Source organism: Manis javanica, chromosome 1 (assembly GCF_040802235.1).
Source record: "Manis javanica isolate MJ-LG chromosome 1, MJ_LKY, whole genome shotgun sequence".
NCBI lineage: Eukaryota > Metazoa > Chordata > Mammalia > Pholidota > Manidae > Manis > Manis javanica.
In genome coordinates, this window is record NC_133156.1 from 89,679,308 (window position 1) to 89,702,144 (window position 22,837).

The 22,837-nt window shown below is 35.8% G+C and overlaps 1 protein-coding gene across 1 annotated transcript in view; it reads right to left on the bottom strand.

Annotated features, from left to right (window-relative positions):
• Positions 1-22,837, bottom strand: part of JMY (junction mediating and regulatory protein, p53 cofactor) — a 98,310-nt gene that overhangs the window by 73,497 nt on the left and 1,976 nt on the right. The window lies entirely within an intron of this gene.

Below are 22,837 nucleotides of genomic sequence, written 5' to 3' on the forward strand. Positions count from 1 at the left end.
GCTCTGAAGATTAGTGGGGTGGAAAGCAAAGACAGGTGGAATATTCGGAGAGACTGAGATTCCAGTCACTTGTGGAGAACAGATACCCAAAACTGGCCGCTCAGGAACAAAAGAAAGGCAGGCACTTTGAAAGACTTCACAACAGCAAGAAGGGTGCTAAAGGAGCAAGGATTACACAGTTTGCTGCTCAACAGAAAAGACAGGTGAGGAAAATAATCCAGGCACATTCATCCCAACAGGCTGGGAAATTTCAGGAGCTTCAGGCGCTCTAACCCACTGGCTGGCAAAGCAGCCCTGAGGCCCCCACCACCGAGATATGCAACCTGTTCTCCTTCCTTCAGGGCTGACACCGGTTCACAAACCTGCTGCCCCCACCATTGCACCAGGCCAGCAAGAGGGCAGCTCCACCTACCGCAGCTAGACAGTTGTAATGCAGGGGCTCCTCCCTGTGCACATAGCCCACTGGGCCCTGGCATTGGAGGCAGGCACTGCAGCTGGGAAGGAGGAAAGAGCTCTCCCAAAGGGAGGCACCGGTGCTGCTCATCTGTGACTGCTGCCATCACTCCAGGTGCTGGAGAACCCTCCTGCAGTGTTGGTGGGAATGTAAGTTCAACTATTGTGGAAAGCAATATGGAGGTTCCTCAAAAAAACTGAAAATAGAAATACCATTTGACCCAGGAATTGCATTCCTAGGAATTTACCCAAAGAAAACAAGATCCCAGATTGAAAAAGACATATGCACCCCCTATGTTTACCACAGCACTATTTACGATAGCGATATGGAAGCAACCTAAGTGTCCATCAGTAGATGAATGGATAAAGAAGATGTGGTGCATATACACAATGGAAAATTATCCAGCCATAAGAAGAAAACAAATCCTACCATTTAAAACAACCTGGATGGAGTTGGAGGGTACTATGCTCAGTGAAATAAGTCAGGCAGAGAAAGACAAGTACCAAATGATTTCCCTCATTTGTGGAGTATAACAACAAAGCAAAACTGAAGGGACAAAGGAACAAAACAGCAGCAGACTCACAGACTCCAAGAAGGGACAAGTGGTCACCAAAAGGAAAAAGGGCTGGGGAGGGTAGGTGTGGAGGGAGGGATAAAAGGATGAAGGGGCATTATAATTAGCACTCACAATATAGGTAGGTCACAGGGAAGGCAGTATAGCATGGAGAAGACAAGTAATGACTCTGTAATGTCTTACTACACTGATGGATAATGACTGCAATGGAGTGTGGGGGGGACTTGATAATATGGGTGAATGTAGTAACCACAATGTTGTTCGTGTGAAACCTTCATAAGATAGTGTATCAATGATACCCTAATTAAAAAAAAGAAAAGGGAAAATCAACAGAGAAAAATCAATGGTGAAACTAAGAATTTTGGTTCTTTGAAAAATTCAATAAATTGATTAACCTCTCACAAAGTTAAAAAAGAAAAAGAGAAGACAAATTAATAAAGGATTTTATGAACAACCTTATGCTGATCTAGGTGAAGAAGTAAAGCAATTTCTTAAAAAACACAATCTAACAAAATCACTGAGAATAAGCAGATAATCTGAATAGGCCTATTCCTATTTTAAAAACTGAATCAATAATAATTAGAACTTCCAAAACAGAAAACATCAATGCCAGATGGGTTCACTGGTAAATTCTACCAAATATTTAAAGAAGAAATTATGCCAATTCTCTACAATCTCTCCAAGACAACAGAAATGGAAGGAATATTTCCCAATTCATTATATAAGGCCAGCATTAGCCTAATACCAAAACCAAACACAGTATAAGGAAGGAAAACCACAGGTCAACATCTCTTATGAACACAGATGCAAAGATCCTTAACAAAATACTAGCAAATCACATAAAACAGTGTGTAAAAAGAATTATGTATCACAACCAAGTGTGATTTATCCCAATTATGCAAGACTGGTCCAACATATAAAAATGAATTAATGTAGGAATCCATCACATCAATAGCCTAAAGGAGAAAAATCATATGATCATATCAATGGATGCAAGAAAAGCATCTGACAAAACCCCACACCCATTCATGATAAAAACTCTCAGCAAACTAGGAAAATAGAGGAACTTCCTCAAGTTGATAAAGTACATCAACAAAAAACCCTAGAGCTAAAATCATATTTAGCTGTGAGAAACCAGAGGCTTTCTTGCTAAGATGAGGAACAAGATAATATCCTTTTCCACCATTCCTATTTAACATACTGGAAGTCCTAGCTAATGCAGTAACATGAGAAATGGGGGGAGAGGGAAGGTATACAGATTGGGAAGGAAGAAATAAAACTGTCTTTGTTCACAGATGATAACCACTGTCTGTCTATGTAAAAATCCAAAAGAAACCCTCTAAATACTATCTACATTAACAAAAAAAAAACCCAAAATACTTACATATAATTTAATATAGGTAGAGGATCTATGAAGGAAATGACACAACTGTGATCAAAGAAATCAAAGACGACCTAAATAAATGGAGTCATTCCATGTAAGTGGACTAGAAAGCTCAATACTGCCAAGATGTCAATTCTTCCCAACTTGATCTATAAACTCAATGCAATGCCAATCAAAATATGAGCAAGTTATTTGGTGGATTTCACAAACTGATTCCAAAGTTTATTATATGTAAAGGCAAAAGATCCAGAACAGCCAACACAATACTGCAGTGCAAAGTCAGAGGACTGACAGTATCCAACTCCATTTGTTACTATAATTCTACAGTAACCAAGACAGTGTAGTACTGGTAAAAGAATAGGTCAATGGAATGAAGTCCATAAATAAACCCACACAAATACAGTCAACAAGTAATCTTTTGACAAAGAGGCAAATCCAATTCAATGGAGAAAGAACTTTTCAGCAAATGGTACTGAAACTAGACATCTACATAAAATAATCTAGACAAATATTATATCTTTCACAAAAATTTACTCAAAATGCATCACAGACCTAAATATAACGTGCAAAACTATAAAACTCTTAGAAAATAGCATAGGAGAAAATCTAGGTGACCTTGGGTTTGACAATGACTTTTTTTAACAACACCAAAAGCACAAGTTATGAAAGAAAAAATTGGTAAATCAGACTTCATTAAAATTAGTAGCTTCCAACTTTGCAAAAGACACTATCAAGAGAATGGAAAGACAAGTTACAGATAGGGAGAAAACATTTGCAGAACACACTTTTGACAAAGGACTCCTACAACTCAGTAAGAAAACAACTTAATTAAAAACGGGTGAAAGGTTGATCTGTATGGCATGTAAGCATATGAGATGCTCAACATCATACTGTCATTTGGGAATTGCAAATTAAAACAATGAGATGCCACTAGACAGCTGACAACATCAAATGCTAATGAGGATGTGGAACAACCACAACTCCTATTCATTGCTGATGGGAATGTATTATGTTGTGTTAGGTACACACACATTAAGGATTATTAGGTCTTATTAGAGAAGTAACCCTTTCATTATTATGTAATGTTTCTCTTTATCCCTGATAATTTTCCTTACTCCAAAGTTTGCTTTGTCTGAAATCAATACCACCTACTCCAACTTTCTTCTGATTGTTAGAAGGATATATCTTTCTTAAAAAACTAAACACAGTCCTTCCATATAATCTAGCAATCATGCTCCTTGATAGTAAATATTAATTGAAAACTGATGTCCAAAAACCTGCACACAAATGTTATAGGAGCTTGATTCATAAATGCCAGAAGTTGGATGCAACCAAGATGTCCTTCAATAGGTAAGTAGATAAACTGTGGAACATCCATACAATGTAATATCAACAATAAAAAGAAATGAGCTATCAAACCACCAAAAGATAGGGGAAAAACTTAGCTGCATATTGTTAAGTGAAAAGAAGCCAATCTGAAAAAGCTACATACTGCATGATTTCAATTACATGACATTCAGGAAAAGGCCCCCCACAAAAAAGGGAGACAGTAAAAAAATAAAATAAAATAACTGGTTGCCAGGAGATGGAGACATGGCACACTCCAATAAACAGATGAAACACAGTAGATTTTTAGAGCAGTGAAACTGTATGATGTTATAATGCTGGATACGGGTACAATCTATTTGTCTAAACCTAGAGAAGCATACAATAGAAAAAAGGAATCCTAACTAATCTATGGACTTTTAAGTTAGTAATAAAGGAGGCTAGGGGCAGGAGAGAAGGAATAAATGGAACTCTGTATTATCTGCTCAATTTTTGTCAACCTTACACTGATATAAAACATAATCTTTATTAATTTTTAAATGACACAAATCTATTTAAAGACATGATTTTACATTTCACTGCGTGTGCTTAAATTATTTTTAAAGTAAAACAAAAAAGTAATTAAAAAATAAATCTATAACCAATTAATGCTGATTTTCATCCTTGCTAAGCCCTACTGTTTTATAAGGTGCTCAGACCAATATCCTTCTGCTCTGTGGTTTTTGGTTGGTGGGTTTTGTTTGTTAACTGAGATCAACTAGAGCAAAAAGAACCAACTCAAACATGGCTTATTTTAACAACTGATGATAATACATATATGATTTAAAGATGTGGACAGAGACCAGGCAAGTTGGGATTTTGCTTTATGTTGAAAGAGACTTGAAGGGGCATGAGAATGGGTGCTGAAAGATCAGTTCACATGGTCAGACCATGAAAGTTCTTGGTAGCTTAGATTTGGAGCAGAGAACAACACAGATTCAGGAAATGGTTTGGAGATTAAATCAAGAAGACCCGGTGAAAGATTGATTTTAGGACAGAGAGAATTAAGGATGACTACTAGGTTTCTGGCATTCATTGAGACAAAGAACACAGGGACAGAAACAGGTTTTAAGAGGTAAAGATTAACAGATTAAGACACACTGCATCCAAACTGCTTTTTAGATATCCAGGAGAAGAGAGAGGTCATGTAGGGATACAAATGTCCAAGATCTTTAAGAAGTTTACAATCTCACTAGGGAAACAAACCGAAAGCCACAAAAATAAACTGCTGATTGTAAAAGACAGTAAGGTTCAGAGAAAAGATGGATCAGAGTGGGCCAGATCAATTGAAGAAGGTCTTCCAAAGCTAGGATTCAGACTTGGTCTTGAAGATTGGGAAGTACTGAACAGGTAAAGGAGAGCAACCCAGACTTGAGAAATGACATGAATAAAGCATCACAGATGATAAATCTGGGTGGGACACAGTGAGGGGCAGAGGGGCATCATACTCCATTAAGCAGAGGGTATACAGCAGGGAGCAGGACACCACATTTGAGTCTGTAAATACAGCATGTTCTATAAAGCTCTGAAACCATCTGCAGAGTAGGAAAAAAGTACAATGAATGTGATCAATCCACCCTGTTTAATTTTTAGTTCACAGGGTTCAATTTAACTAAGTACCCTTATCAAGGTGATGGTCATTTAGTACCTGGTTACTCTTAGTATGGTCTGGGGCCAGTAACACCAGCATCATTTGGGAACTTGTTAGAAAATACAGAACCTCAGGCCCACTCCAGACCCACACAATCAGAATCTGAATTTTATAAGACTGCATGTGGTAAGCAGACATGTCAAAGTTTAAGAAAATCTGCTTCAGTAAATACCTTAGTATACCTACAGTAACTATAATATGAGGCAAAAGTCTGTAAAGTTATGTAAATTATGTATTCAATTTTCAAATCTGTAGAATTATGGTATGTAACTCTTTCCTTGGACCTAAAACAGTTTTCCACTCTTGTAACATTTACTATTGGTTTATATTAGATCAATTAGCATTATTTAAAAGTGAGCCAAAGTTCTTGTTTCTCATAGTTCAGTTCTGTTAAAGCATTTTTTGTAATTCTAAGATAAAACCACAATTACTATTGAAGCCAATCACAAAACGATAATCTTGAGAAGACATAGTGACAAACAGTTTGGTCTCATCTCCAGCAATGGCCAGGATCTTGGATCTTAACTCTAGTATGTGGGCCATTCAGTGAAGGTGGATATTTAAAGGCACCAGCCATTAAAATCATCAAACTATCTCTTTTCATTCTGATGATATGCTTGCTTGTTTTTTCAATTACAACTCAGCCTTTTACTCCTACACAGAAATGAGTGATTATGAAGATATTCTGGTTCTTTTGACAGAATTCTGCCTATTAATTTAAAAATTGTCAATTCAGAATCCAATTTAGAATAAACTGAAAAACTGCAATAGAAATACAATTCAACAAGCTTTTATAATTTATATGCAGAAACCAACAGCCATTTTATAGTAACCACAAATAACAATCAGCAAGGATCCCACTTAACAACAAAGAGGCCTAAGAATAAACTTAAATCTATTAAGAGCCATACAAATAAAATGTTAAAAGGTACCAACAGATAATGTAAATAAATGGAAAACTAATAATAAAAATACCAGTATTTACTAAACTTTAAACTTCATGCAGTCATAAAATAGCCTCTTGACATTTCTGTGGCAAAAGAAAAGGCCAAATTTTAAAATTCACATGGAAAAATAAGAGGATAAAATAGCAAAAAAATAAAAAAAGAAAGTTTTTAAACAAGAGAGGGGAAATGGTCTTACCAGGTATTACCAAATATTTGATAAAAGCATCAAATAAAATGAAAGAGCAGAGTTCAGTTATACGAAATGTACTATACAGTAAGTATGAACAAGAAACCATGTGGGATCAATAAAAAAAATGCATAAAAAAAAAGCTGCATTAAGTGTCATTCTGTCAGGAAATAAATTAAGTGGGATCCCTACCTTATCCCTTACACACCAAAATAAATTCCAGTCCAACTGAAATGCAAATAAAAAAATCATAAAAGTAGAAGAAATGAGGTTTTTTTTTAAATATGCTCATCATGATGGACTTTTAAAGCATGATGCAAAATCCAGAAACTATCAAATGATATAAATTTTGCTCTAAAAGTTTTCAACTGGCTACAAATGGCAAAGGGAAAGATATTTCCAAACACAGATAATTTCCACAGCAAAACAAAATAGAAAAATAGGTAAAAAATGAAATGCATTCACAGAAATGACCCTTGAACAAATGAAGGCTTACTGGTAAGAGAATCAAAAAATAAATAACAAACTATAACTTTCCACAAATAAGTCTAAAAAGGTTTTGAAAATACAGTCTTGTGTTGGAAAAGATGTACAAATAAAAGGTAACCTGCTAAATGGGTACACCCTATAACAGAAAGCAATTTAATCAAACTATATATTTTCTTTGACCCAGAAATTCCTCTTACAGAAATTTATCCTACATATAAACTTGCACATGTGGAAAAGATATACTATTTTAATAACAACAAAGGATCAGGAAAAAGCCTATGTATCAAAACAAATCCATTCAATGGAGTATTATTCAGCCATTAAAAGAAATACAAACTATTAAGAGAAAGAACCCAAGATGTATATAACAGAGTATGTATAGCATGCTACCATTTGAGTTGTTATATACGTCTTTATATATGTGACTAAATCTGGAAGACACATAAACTCTTTTGTGTGGTCTCTAAAAAAAGGAACCACAAACAGGGGAATTGGTGGGGAGAACATTGACATTTCACTTAACCTTTCTTTTAGTCATGACCTACCAAGTAAATACATACACTTCTTTCCTAAAGGAAGGCTTTATACTCTATTCTTTCTACACTTACACAGGTATTGTAGCTTACACCACAAAGGAAAATTATCCCCTTCATCAAGATATCCAAAACTAAACATACTTTTCCAAAAGATAAGGAATGAGAAATATGGAAATGATACGTGCTTCTCCTGTGCCCACCTACCTCCTGTTCATAGTTAGCTGAATCATGTGTTAAGTCATCTATTTTAATCTACAATTAGAATGTAGAATTATGAAAGTAATAGAAGCTGCCATGAATGATCAATTTCTAATCACAGTACTCCTCTATTTCCAGAAATCAGTTCAAATTGGTGGCAGAAGTGCTCACCTCCACCATGGTTTACCACCTCAAGGCTGCAGCATATCAGAAACATAATAACCAGATTTAGAAAGGGTAAGAAAACCTTAAAAAAGTTTAGTAACAACAAAACAATAATACTTTTTACAATGATTATCACTATCCATCACTATCCTTTCACAGTTTCAAAGACAGTAATGTCTTCTTGCAGAAAATTTATGTTCTCAGAAGCCTTTATCTTTTATTCCACTTGAAAGTGAAATATATATCTTTTGAGATAATGATTTTTCTCTACCAAGTTTTAGAAATAGCAAAACCATTAAAAGAATGATTTAAAAAAAACCCCAATGGTAGCAAAATCTCTCAATAATAAACTCCCCCCTCAACTCGTTTGCAAGTGAGCAAATGCCACAATTCAAAAGAAAGACAATCCTCAGACACTAGGCTTCTTTGGGCTCTTCTTATACAGACACTTAAGTAAATGTAATGCACCAGTTCAGATACTATTTTCTGCCAACACAAAAACATCAAATCACAGTACCATATGTTTATTAATTAAACCACAACACAACACTACAGATATGTGCAACAGACAAAACAGAAAATCAGTTTATTCAAATATTAACATGTTCATATATTATTTCCCACATGCCTTTTATCCTCAAACAGAACAGTACTGTACAAAGTATTATGCAGCAACTAAACTTAATACTCTTGCAGAGAAGCCCAAGGCATCTCACCTAACTCTGCTAATTTATTAATTTGTCCTCTTTGCGATAAAGTTTCATGTTTTTCCAACATTACATTACAGCAATCTATTTAAAACTAAGTATCCGAACATTATGTTATAGTAAAAGAAATGCATTTTTAAAACTTCACAAGGTGCAATTTATTAAGCATTGGACTTTTTAGTCTAAACCATTTCCTATAATACATGATAAAAGGATTGAACTGGTAAAAAATATAATTACTAACCTGTTATAATAACAATTTAATTTTGCTAACCAAATCTGATGAAATTCAAGGAATAAACAAACTGAGCTGTGGACATCTGCAGGTTATGAACTGCAAAATGTGCAAGGTGCCAGAAATAATACAGGCAAAAAAGGAGTAGAAACAAATTGGGAAGAGAGCTGGATTACATAGGATTAAGGATGCTCAGGATATATTTAAAAGGTGGAAAACGTAGGTTTGCTAAATTTGAGAAGATTCACTGATGGACACAATTTGATAATGTAGATGGATCTGAATATGAATACAACATGCCTGAAAAGGAGAAAGGGGCCCGAGTGCAACCAACACAATAAGAGACATGCTTATAAAGCAGGACGCAGAGACAAAAAGGGTACAGGGGCCTAGAAAGCGAAGAGTTGAATCATTTCTGCTCCAAAACTCGACACATCTATCATACAATTTTAGAAAGTTACTTTGCTCTACTGATTCACTTAAAAAGAAATGAAACAGAATTGTTGTAGAAAGCAGTAATTAATCAATTAGCCTAATAAGTACACTTCTCCCTTTTGTTCTTTCTAGATTCCCAGTTTGTTTGTTTGTTTGTTTTGCCTCCCCGGATTAATCCTGTTAAGAACTAGGCACTTAATCTACAAGGTCGCAATCATCTGATAGCTGAAACAAAACTCTGCTTATTGCAAAATTTTTCTAGGGCAAGGACCCGCAACTTTTCTTTTTTTAAGTTGGGTAAATCATATTACCTGTACACACATTATGAAAGAGCAGTACCATATTACCAACATATGTCTCTCAAACTTTAACAGGTTTGGACCTCCTGGAAAATCTTTTAAGTGTGTAGAAACTGGTTCAGGAAATCTGGGTGTAGCCTGAGATTCTAGATCTTTTACAAACTCCCAGGTGATCAGATGCTGCTGGTCTTCAGGTCACAGTTGGTTTTCAGTCATATTCTTTTTTTTTTCTTTTTTCTTTTGGTATCATTAATACACACTTAGATGAGCAACACTCTGGTTACTAGATTCCCCCCATTATCAAGTTCCCACCACATACCCCATTACAGTCACTGTCCATCAGCATAGTAAGATGCTACAGAATCACTACTTGTCTTCCCTATGCTATACTGCCTTCCCTGTGCCCCCACATACACATTATGTGTGCTAATTGTAACACCCCTTTTCCCTCATATCCCTCCCTTCCCACCCATCCTTCCCAGTCCCTTTCCCTTTGGTAACTGTTAGTCCATTCTTGGGTTCTGTGATTCTGCTACTGTTTTGTTCCTTCAGTTTTTCCTTTGTTCTTATACTTCACAGATGAGTGAAATCATTTGATACTTGTCTTTCTCTGCCTAGCTTATTTCACTGAGCATAATACCCTCTAGCTCCATCCATGTTGTTGCAAATGATAGGATTTGTTTTCTTCTTATGGCTGAATAATATTCCATTGTGTATATGTACCACCTCTTCTTTATCCATTCATCTAATTATGGACACTTGGGTGGCTTCCATTTCTTGGCTATTGTAAATAGTGCTGCAATAAACATTGGGGTGCATGTCTTTTTCAAACTGGATTGCTGCATTCTTAGTGTAAATTCCTAGGAGTGCAATTCCTGGGTCAAATGGTATTTCTATTTTTAGTTTTTTGAGGAACCTCCATACTGCTTTCTACAATGGTTGAACTAATTTACATTCCCACCAGCAGTGTAGGAGGGTTCCCCTTTCTCCACAACCTCGCCAACATTTGTTATTGTTTGTCTTTTGGATGGTGGCCATCCTAACTGGTGTGAGGTGATATCTCCTTGTGGTTTTAATTTGCGTTTCTCTGATGCTTAGAGATGTGGAGCATCTTTTCATGTACCTGTTGGTCATCTGAATTTCTTCTTTGAAAAAGTGTCTGTTCAGATCCTCTGCCCATTTTTTAATTGGATTATTTGCTTTTTGTTTGTTGAGGTGTGTGAGCTCTTTGTGTATTTTGGATGTCAACCACTTATCCGATATGCCATTTATGAATATATTCTCCCATACTGTAGGGTGCCTTTTCATTCTACTGATGGTGTCCTTTGCTGTACAGAAGCTTTTTAGTTTTATGTAGTCCCATTTGTTCATTTTTGCTTTTGTTTCCCTTGCCCAAGGAGATGCATTCAGGAAAAAGTTGCTCATGTTTATATTCAAGAGATTTTTGCCTATGTTTTCTTCTAAGAGTTTTATGGTTTCATGACTTACATTCAGGTCTTTGATCCATTTCGAGTTTACTTTTGTGTATGGGGTTAGACAGTAATCCAGTTTCATAAGGACCCACAACTTTTATCAGGTTCCTTAAGGAGTCAGTGACAGCAGTTTAAAAAAATTTTTCCAGGATTCCCTATAATCACCATAATAGAGAAAATTGCAAAAAAAACTGTGCCACTTACTCCTTCCCCAGTCCTATTCAATTTGGTTTCTAATCCAGTGGCCAATTACAAATAAAGGAAGAGAGGAAGAAGACATCTCCTGTGCTTAATTATGGAGTCCTTATATTCTACCTAACTGATCACAGTTAGTTCAAGGATCATTTCTCTGATTGCAGGATTATAAGACTACACTATCCTTGAAGATCTTGGAGTAATTTTTGAAGTTCTATATATAAATTCTAGAAACTAAACTCTCCTGTGCGTAGTTTCTTACCTTTCTTCCTTACTCTAATGTGTCAAACCCAAGATTGCTTGCCTCCTTTTTTTTTTAATTTGGAATATTTTAAGGAGCAACCTAATAAAAGCTACAAATAACATCTTCACCATCAAAGTACATGCAAATAATCATCTGCTTGTGAAAGGGGGTAACTCAGAACTGGCTTTAGGTGCTCAGATGGGAGAGGTCTACCTCAGGAATGAACCTGGAGCTGTGGCTCTGGGAATTCCCTTAAGTCTATCAGGTCTGTTTCCTCAGTTGACAAATAAGAACTAATTCCACACACATTTTTCACATTCACAAAGTACACTGTTCAACTCTGTTCTTGTTTTATAAAACTTTTGTATCATTTGTATATTATTTTCGTGTTCATCATTATTTATTAATACTTGTTAAATGCTGTAATCTAATTTTAGTTAAGTATAAGGGCTACTGACAGAAATGAATCACTCTGATCTTAAAAACTGATTTCAGGGTTTTACTTCACAGGTAAGTGGTAAATGTGACTTCATTTTACTCCTGTGGAAACATATACTTTTAACTGAAATGTTAGTTACATGCATACGTGTTATGTACAGAAACCAATTTTAAAACAGACCAAAGACCATCTACTGAGCATCTACTATGTAAGAAGCACTGGGGATATGAGGCATTGGAAACCAATAACAAAATCCATCTTTGTCTCCTAGGGACTTACAGTGCATTTTAAAGGGCAAGAGGTGTCCATAAAGAAAAATACATGGCAGCAGTTATGGATATTACTGAGTATTTATAACATAAGACCTCTCTGAACTCTGAATTTCTGACAAAAATTCTTGACTCCTGACAATAGTCAGAAATGACTTTCTACATGAGGAATACCTGACCTGGCCCTGGAGAGAAGGGAAGAACTTAGATAAGCAAAAAAAGGAAGACCTTGGGAGGCTGTATCTTGTACAATGGAGAATGGTGTACGGTTAGTCCAGTAAATGATGGGCAAAAGAGCTTGGCTAGAATAAGGAAAGGCTCATGTAGAGAAGAGAAAGAGAAGACTGGTAGGTTAACCAAAATGTGGAAGATTGAATGCTAGAAAGAGGTGTCTACAGGACAATGGTAATCAATGGAAGAGTTCAGTTCAGAGTGTTTGTGTCTATGTTAAAGCTGGAAGTAGTGGGTATATAGGTGTGCAAAGTAATGCTTTATAAGTTTGGGAGATGTACAGATAGGCTATACTGTAAGGAAGATACTGAGGGAGTGGTAAATCCAGTCCAGGGATGAAATAATGAGAGATTAAACCAAAGTGTGAATAGGAGCAATACTGGAAACCAGTAACTCATGCTTGAGTGATTCCATAATTCTTCAGTTCTAAAATTCATATTTAACATTTCTGAAAAGGTATGCATTTACAAATCAATGTATACATATAACACAGTCTTTCTTTCCCCACACAGAAAAACCCTGTTGTAAAACAGAACATGTGTCATAATCAATGGCTTCTTAGAACTCACAAATACCAGATTTAGAAGAACTAATTCTGGGAATTGACGGAAGGGAGGTACTTCGAGGGAAATAGCAAAAGGCTCAAATTAAAGTTGCTGCTCCAATTAGAGCCACACACCAAGGCAGGGATGGCAGGGAGAGATGACACAGGGCAGAAGGGGAAGAGAGCTTCACTTTTAATACCTTAAGACTCCAGGGGCACACACACAAACATACACAGGTATCAAACACCAGTTTAAAAACAATCTATTCATACATTACAGAGGAAACTGATAAAAATCAACAATTTATGTCCAACAACTTTGACCTGTGGCACAGCAGTGATGTACTATACTCCTCCCCCTATCAACTATTCCACTGCACTTTACAAGATGACTACTGACCCTAAAGTATTACTGCAGCACATCCACTCTTGCTGTACATTTCAAGTCATTAAGCCAGAAAAGGCTAGGTTTAGGAATATCTCCAGAAAAATACATTTGCAATAACAGTGTTGTTTTTTTGGTAAAAACTAGGATAAGCTTGGCACATATTTTCTATAACAGCTTCTTATTTTAGAAAGTGAACATTATAAGACTGGTTCTGTTAATCAGCTTAACTGTATAAATGAATACAATTCGGGGGTAAGATGAAGTAAAATCTATATTAACCACACAGACTGTGTACCCCAAAGTGCTTGAACTTCCGTATAAGAACACTTAAAAATTCTTTATCTACAGAATAAAAAAATATATTATTTATCATCAAACACTAAAGGTATGTCTAGTTGTCTCACACAACATGAATTTTCCATTCATTCCCAACCAAAGGTGAAATGGAAATTCTCAAAATAAGCTGACTTGTAAAAAAATCAGCATATGCAAATCCCTAAACACTCTTCATAAGAAAACTCTGGAGCCTGTGAAAAACACACCAAAGGAATAAAGGTAGAGAAAAGTCAATTACAGGCAGTTCTCAATTATTAAACATACTGTACCCTAAAGGCACATTTAAGTTCATTTTTTCCCCATAAAGACACTATTTTAAATGGTCTTCTAACCACAAAACCCATAAAATGACTATCCAAAATACAGGTAGATTTGTACAAGTACAATGAAAAATTAGAGCACAACATTTTGCAAAATCAAGTATTAAAATACTGAACAGGAACACTAGCATTTCAAAAATAAAGTTCAGTTGGAAAGAATGAACAGAATTTGTAGTGAAGCTTAAGGAAGGGAGCCATTTTGATTTCTATGGTATGCCTAATACCTGGCACAAAAACTACTTACTGAATAAATGATTGTGAGGAGACTTCCAGGCATATAAGGGCTTCCAGAGGTTAATGCTTACTATTTTCTTAAATAGTTATTTCAATTGGAATACCTACAAATCAATCTTCATTAGGGTTGTTTGGGATGCTTATGAACACCAGAGGAATATAGAAAAAATGAAGGAGCTATTGAGAAAAAAACTCTAAAAAGGTCTGCCCTGTCTTGTAAAGTCAACCAAAATAATAATATTCATATGAAGCAACAAAAGGGGCTTGGGAACTAAGGACTAAGAGTTTCTATTGAGGAGACAACAAGAGGCTTAAGAACAAAATGTTACACTTTCTTGCTGTTTGACATGGTTTTAGTTTGGAAATATTTTTCCTGTATGGCACCAGCTTCCTTAAAACCAACATGGTTTACAGTAAATACAGATCTAGGTCTTGGAGGAATCCAGCAATCAGTATGAGTTGCTTCAGGAAAAAGTAGTGAAAAATTATGGTAACAGCAGCTCAGATTTATTGAGGGTTTCTACTACTAGGCACCATGCAAGGCACTTTATGCACATTCTCTTCTTTTATTTCTAACAACCTTATGCTATAGGTGTTAACTATTATGCCACTTACAGAAATAGAACCAGAGGCAGGCGCTAAGTAACTTGCCTAAGTTAGGTAGATGGTAAAAGGTAAAAGAAAGGTATGAATCTTTGGCAACCAATCCTCAGCAGCCTAACACAAGCTCTTAACCACTGCCCTGTATGTCCCTACTCAGAGCCAGTCTACCATTTTTCCCATACAGGAAACATACCAAACTTTTGAGTCTAGGAACACTGAAAATACGATGAGTATTTCATGGAAATGGGGGAAACTGAAAAGAGTAAGTGGGGAGTGCTGCAGTTGGACAAAATGAAGAGAGAATAAAACTATAATTTTAGAATTCCTACCAGTTTTCATTTAGCAAATGCACAAACACACTGAATACTTCAGATAAGAAATTGTTCCTCAATCCAACTTGTTTAACATAATTTCTACCAAGATAAGTAAAACAGTCTTAATTCAAGTTTTATGTCTCACACAGTTCGAATGTATAGAGTGAAATTTGCTCAATAACCAACTAACTCCAAGGCGTTCTAGGGAGCCAGAGACTTTACAACACACTATTTAGAAAAGCAAGCATCTAGACAGGCTTCTAGATGGGAGGTGGCATATAATTTCCTTTTACTAAAATAATGTTATTCACGCCCACTTATTTTTCAAGTTTAAATATTGCTAAAGTTAATTCTCATACCTTTTCTCTCTATTCCTTCTTTTCTTTAACCCTACTTGTCATAACCTTTTATTTTCATTTAGAAACCCCCATACCAAAATTCATACCACCGAATAAAAAAAATGAGGCAGGACTTGTAAATAAGAGAGAAGTAAACATCCTTAACTGAGCTCCACCCCTGCCTAGCCATAATGTTTAGTCAATAAGATAATTGCTAAGTATAGTTATGTGAGTACACTATTAAGTATGCAGTACTACGGACCGGACTAATTATTTAAAATGGGAATAAATAGTGAGAGGAAGGAGGAAGATTTCAGGTCTTAGTTTAGAATTTACCAAATTTCCTAGCTCTACTCGTGTGTGTTGGTGGGGCGAGCAGGGGAGTAGTACTGGGAAATGATTGAAAATAAATTTTCTCAGAAGTAAGATTTATCTGCAAAAACTTCTAAGGAAAATTATCACACCATCTAAACCAACTCACTCTTAGCAAATTTAACATAGAATTTACAATGGAATATTTAAACATCAGTATAACATATATTCTTCCCGTGGTTACAGAAAAATTATATTTTTCTAAATGGGTCTGTCCGAAAGATGCACATTGTGTCTCACATTAGACCTTTTTATGTAACATACATGCAGGCACAAATTTGAATTAGCCTCCTTTTAGGAGACAATGTTCTCTAATCACAGATAACATTATTGATTATAGTATATATGTACAATCAAGGTTTTCCAAAACCAGTCATCAACCAGACAGTGTCAATGTTTTTGTCCAATGATGAGACATTGATCATGTACTTCAATTTGACAATGGTTAAGTTTATCAGTTAGCCTCACCCCCTTTCTCTACAGGGATCAAGATAGTCCTGTGGTTAAAAAAGCAGGCTGGAATAAGTCAGGCTTGGATTTGAATCTGGTTCTCTTATGCTACCTCAGGCAAATTTATCTAATCTCTTTGAACCTGTTTCCTCTACTGTAAAATCCCCACCTCTTAGTTTGATATACAATTAATGAGTTGACCTTCATCAGGTGTTTACTGGGTACACAACCCTGTTTTAAGTACTTTACATAAAACCTATTTTAAAATCACTCTGAGACAGATGGGTAAGATTCCTCAAGGGAGGAACAACCTAAGACAGGCACAGTCGCAGGGGGGTCATCAGGTGAGAAATTGGGGATCAACAGAGGTGAGGCTTAGTACCTTACCCCCCCTGTTTTGAGAGAAATCTTCTGCATCTGTGGATGTTTTGCTGCCCTTGTCTAGCTTGGATTAATACTTAGTCTATAGGCACACACCTGATCATCTACATTTGCCCTCTTATAGCACTAACCTATGTTTTCTACCTTTATCTTGCATCTACCTACCACTTCAGCATTTTATTAAAAATAATAATAATAAGGGAGAAATGTGGGATTCATATATAAATCAAGTATAAAAATCAAACGAATATTCATATTTGACCTGACTGTTTATAGTTCATAATGCGTGATCAAAACCGAAAGTTTCTGTGATGAATGCCCTTGTACTGTTCACCATGTAAGAACTTATTCACTATGTAAGAATTTGTTCACCATGTAAGAACTTGTTCGTTATGCTTCAGAAGATTGGAGATGGTTGAGAATTAGGCTTGGGGTTGATTAATGATTGTGCATTGAGTCCCAATACAGATTTTACTGTTGTTAACAACCATTTGATCAATAAATATGAGAGATGCCCTCTCAATAAAAAAAAAAAAAAAATCACTCTGAGGCAGAAGTATTATTCACCTCACTTTACAGATGAGGAAGCTAAGGCAACTGAGAGAATTAGGTAGGCCCAAATTTATAGACCTACTAAGTAGAGGAACTACAATTCTAACTCAGTCGAACTCTATCTACCTCTTAGTTCCTATCTACATGCTAACTAGATAATGTACTTACAGAACTACACAGGGCTTGACCCACAGGAAGCATTCAATAAAGATTAGTTATTATTGAAAACTAAAGCCTCACATACTTCTCTACACATAGGTCACTCCAGTTGTGTCTCTGTTAGTGTCAGTACAGAGGACAGAGACTAACCTACACAGGAAGGAAACAGAATAAAGCCTTGGAGAAATAGAGTAATTAAACATTTGTTCTGTTAGAGTAACTTCAGCAAGTTATCGAAAATGGGTGGCACACACATAATGGGGCGGGGGGCACAGGGAAGGCAGTATAGCCAGAGAAGACAAGTAATGACTCTATAGCATCTTACTACGCTGATGGACATTGACTGTAATCGGGTATGTGGTGGGGACTTGATAATGGGGGGAATCTAGTAACCACAGTGTTGCTCATGTAAGTGTATATTAATGATACCAAAAAAAAAAAAAATGTTGCAAAGCCAAAAAAAAAAAAAAAAGGATGGCAAAAGCAGTTTTAATACTAGAAGCCAAAGGGAAAAGCACACACACACAAAAACCTTCAACTACAGGTAATAAATTGAGGACAAGCAAAACACAAAACCAGGAACACTACTCCTGCCCTCTTCTAATGCCCTCTGCACCCACAAATGAATAAGGGCTTTTTCAAAGTCTAAAAATCTAGCAACATCAGAAATGCTGTAATTTGTACAGTCACCTTACTACAAGGAGACCTGGACCTATATGCAAGAACATAAAACAAGTGGCTCAGGTCCCAACTCTTTATAAAATGGGTGCCTGTAAACAACTCTGCATCCGTAAAGACACTATAACCTCACTTTACAAAACAGGAAACTAAGGCCCAAACAGGGTGACAGCCTAAGGTCACGCAACTAGTATCAGAATTAGGACAAAAACAGATTTTCCTCAGCCATGTCCAACAAATTTTCTTTCCACTAAGCACTAATCAAAGAGTATAGTGGAATGCTTCTTAAAAAATACCCTGCCTCAACTAATTCCTAACAGCAGGATGGATGAGTTGGCAACCAATTTTATTTAAAATTTCTTCACAAAGAAAACTACCATCCTTATTTATTACTGTATTCTCCCTGTACCTGCATTATTTGAATGCATCAATATTTGTTGAATAAACTAAACTTCACGCCATCATCTTCAAATCTTAGACAAATGAAACCGTAAACCTAAATTCCTAAATGATTAAAGGAACATCATATACTTATCTTTAAGACCATTCTCTATAAAATGTCTAGTCCATCAAGCCTATTTTATTTCACAGACTAGACTACAGAACTTTCACTACAATCTGAAGTTTATTATATTTAATTATAACCATACAAATCTTAAAATTCAAGGACAAGCATGAAAAGACAAGTCCTCACATTCAAAAAACTCACAATTTTCCAGCTTTTTGCTAAATTAATCCTTCTCTGCCCCTTTGCAGTTTTCAAAACTTAGGTAGTCTGTGTTAAAGCTACTTGGTATTAACAGTCCCCTATAAGAAGCCTGAAAAGCCAAATGAACTTCATTAATGCTACCAAAAGACAAACAGCACCAAGAACTATTATTTAGTCTTCACTGCCTATGTCTCTTACTCTTGGACTTTTTCTATCAGCAACTGAGGGAGCTGGGCAGATTCAGAGGGAGCAAATACCAGCCCACTGAAGAGTGCAAAGAGCCATGGAAAACTTCCTATTTCAAAACAGTAAGCACACATACATTTAACCATCAATGGAAGGCACCATGTGCTTTCAAGCCCCACTTCCAACAATGTTCTACAGTCAAGGGAAGGTCAAACAAAGCAGTGAAGGAGAACAGTGAGAGACTGCTTAATTAAACTTAGATGTGAAGATTTGGGAACTGAAGATAGCTAACTGGAACATAACCGTTATGTTTGACAAACCCAACTTCTCACTCACCTTCTCCCTTTAATAAACAAACATACACAGACACACCTTTGTACTCACATTACTAAAATGTTTGCAAAGTTGGCCTTGCTTTAGCAAGAAGGAAACATGCCCGCTTTCATGTCTGTGAAATATTTGCTGGACTAGGCATCATGTGACGTTAAGAGGAAAGCAGAGAAAGCACTTCATAAATTAGTTATCAGGGTGCCTGCCATCCTGACACCAGCCTCCATGTTTCTGCTTTACAAAAGTACTTACCTAGAAGCACATATTCATCTTTTTACAACCAACAACGAAGGCTACTATTGAAACCACTCCAAGAAGCCTTGGTGGCATGTGATTCAGGGACTGGGTACCTGCTGTAAATAGCACTACTTACAATAAAATACTTGTTAAAAAAAAAAAAAACTCCCAGACAAACCTACCACCTACCATGTAATAAATTCCACATTTCATTTGTATTCAAGATTGAGGCCCTAAGTAGTATACAAACGTACAGTTCTTATGTAAATGAAAATAATTTATTAGTACTGTATAAATTTTAGTTACTCACAGAACTATTATTTCCAGTCAGTTGACCAAATTTGTGAGTCAGTAACAAAATCTTCTAGCAGAAAACTTAGTAACTCTTCAATATTTCACAAGACAAAGACATAGGAGTACTTCTATGACCCTATATTAAACTATAAGTGTATTCCAAAACTTAAAACTCGAAAAAAGGTGTGCACTAGGCTCACAAAGCACATCATTTACGACTGTGGCTTTAAAGCTTTCTAAAGAACACTGTTAAGAGTTTGGTAAGAGCAGTTTTCTCAAAAAATGAAAATATGCCTATACTCATAAAACTCTGCATGCTACTTAATGTATCCCCTTTAAGTCCACCTTTAGCTCCCCTCAATTTATAGCAAACTCACTAATCTCAGATAAAGACTGGAGAGTTTTTTCAGTTTTAAGAGACTTTCTCCAAGTTTTTAAATAGCATGGTCCAACTTATATCTATCAGCTTATAAAGTTTTATTCACCCACAAACTTTAAAAGGACACTTCTTCCATCCTTTAAATTCTTACATTACTTAAAAAAAAAAATATGTGGTGTCCTTGGCCCACTAATAATATACATGATGTGTGGCCCTGAACTAGGGGTGACAAAGAAGGGAATTCCAAGATACTGTCAAGGCCACAGACCTTAAGAGGTTTACAGCCCAGTTGTACAGTCTGTTCTTTAAAAACAAAACAAAACACTCCTTTCAGTAATGTAGTGACCATTTGAAGAAAAACAGGTGTGGTCTTTAAGCTGAAACCTTTAAATGGATAGGAAAAAGAATATTGTAGAAAGGACCAGAGATATTAATCAATCCAGAGATATTAAAGAAGGAAAAAGATGACAAAAGGACTAAATTTTCTAAGTAACACATCCATAAGAATGTGTTTGATTTACCAAATCTACCTAGTTTGAAAACCTGTAGCCAATTCCACAAGTTAAATCAACTCGAGAATTTGGAATAAAAAAACTGATTTAGAGGTAATTACTAAACTCATTACAACTAATACAAAAAAGAAAATGACACAACTTGAAAGATATCACCTGAAAAATAATGTTACTACAAACTATTAAGATAGCAAATAATTTAACCAGCTGGGGAACAAAAATAACTACACGGCTAGTGTGCTATACATTCCCATTATCATGCCCATGGCAGACATCACTAATTAATCATACTACCCACCCTTTTCCCCCACTGAGCCTCAATCTCTTTCAATATAAGCTTCCAGCAGAAATTAGGGTGAGCATTATAACTGCATCTACTTGTAGACTTTGACAGTCTTCTTCAAATACTGTTCAAGTCAACTAATGAAGCACCAAAAATGTATGGATTTAATGTTGAATGAATTCATAATAAATTCCACTTATTCTTTTCCAAACCACAAAATACTCTTTAAAAAGTTTAAATTTTTCCCTGTTAAAGAGAATAAAACATTATGGTCAATATAACTTTAATTAGGAAAAGACTCTCTTTAAAAAACGTAACTTCCCACCCCCATCCTGCTCACACACACCATGAAAGAGTTGAAGAAAACTGTAATTGTGTTTTTCGGCAACCCTCATTTTTTAGACATAATTTGTTAAAAAAAAAAACAAAACAGACAAAATAACTTCTTCTATCAATAAAGTTAAAAACCGGACATACTTGTAACATTTAGAGATTTTAAAAAAGAGAAATTTTTAAAGTATAATATGTATCCTTAAAATGAATATCAGAAAAAAGCACTTTGTCCCTCAGTTTAGCAGAAATGTAGGTCAATATTAACAAAATTGTAAATATATGACCATTAAAGATTGCTGTCACTTCTTTCCAAAGATAATTTACGGCAGAAAACACACTCCAGAAATTACATGATAAAAAGGGAAATAAAAACAGATACCTGGAACTCTAGGATCACACTAAGATGGGTTATGTTTAACATTAAACTAACAGGAAGGAGTAAAAATGTGGATTCAGGAAGTTGTAAGAGACCACTGTGGGGTAAGTGAGAAAGAATTACTTCCTAAATCCTCAGATCTAGCAACAAAAAATGCATAATATTCTATTAAGAAACCAGGAGGCTTCAGCTTCCTAGCCTTAATAATAGCAGGACTTGAGTATTAGAAAAACATAAGCAAGGTTAATAGATGACAACAAAATGTCAGAAATATAAAACAAAAACAAAAAAAGGGTCATTTCCCCACTCCAACTCCAACCTCAACTGGTAAGGAGAAATTGCTTTGCACAAAGCATCTGTTAGTGACCATTAGGGGAAACAAAAAATTTCTTATTTTAACTTAAGTAATTCAGCAGAAGCTGTTGCGGTAGCCATGACCGCAAATTATACGTATCTTACACATTGTGGAGCTCCGTGTATAGCCATTCAAACCTTTTCCCCACTATTTCCTCCTGTTAGTTTAAGAATAAGACAGTTTGAAAAAGATTTTGTGCTACTTTTAAAGTATATAAGAACAATAAATGTTCCTGCCCAGGATCTTTTACTCTCCCTAACACAGGAGCCATCTGTTAAACAAAACCTTTAAAAATACATTTGCACCCAATTGTCAACGCTTTTCATTTAGACAAGTCACTCATTTGGAAGAAAATTTAAAATTTTTCTAACTTGCCAAACTACATACGGAGATTAAAAAAAGACCAACTTTGTTCCACAAAACAACTATTTTGAGTAAATGAACATGCCACAAGAAAGCAGAATTAAAATCTGAGCAGTTATTGCTCGAAAGAGCTTTAGGGGCAAAGAAAAACGCTCATTTAGCTTGTATTTACAGGACACCTTTTTTATGAGAGGCTTTACGCTTATTACCAGGCCTAAGTAGTTAACAGAGCACTCAGAGAGCCTGATACACCGCTGCAATGGGAGGGCGGGCATCGAAAGACTTCTCAAAGTTCTTTCAGAGGGCCGACGGAAAGGCACGGTTTCCTACTGACT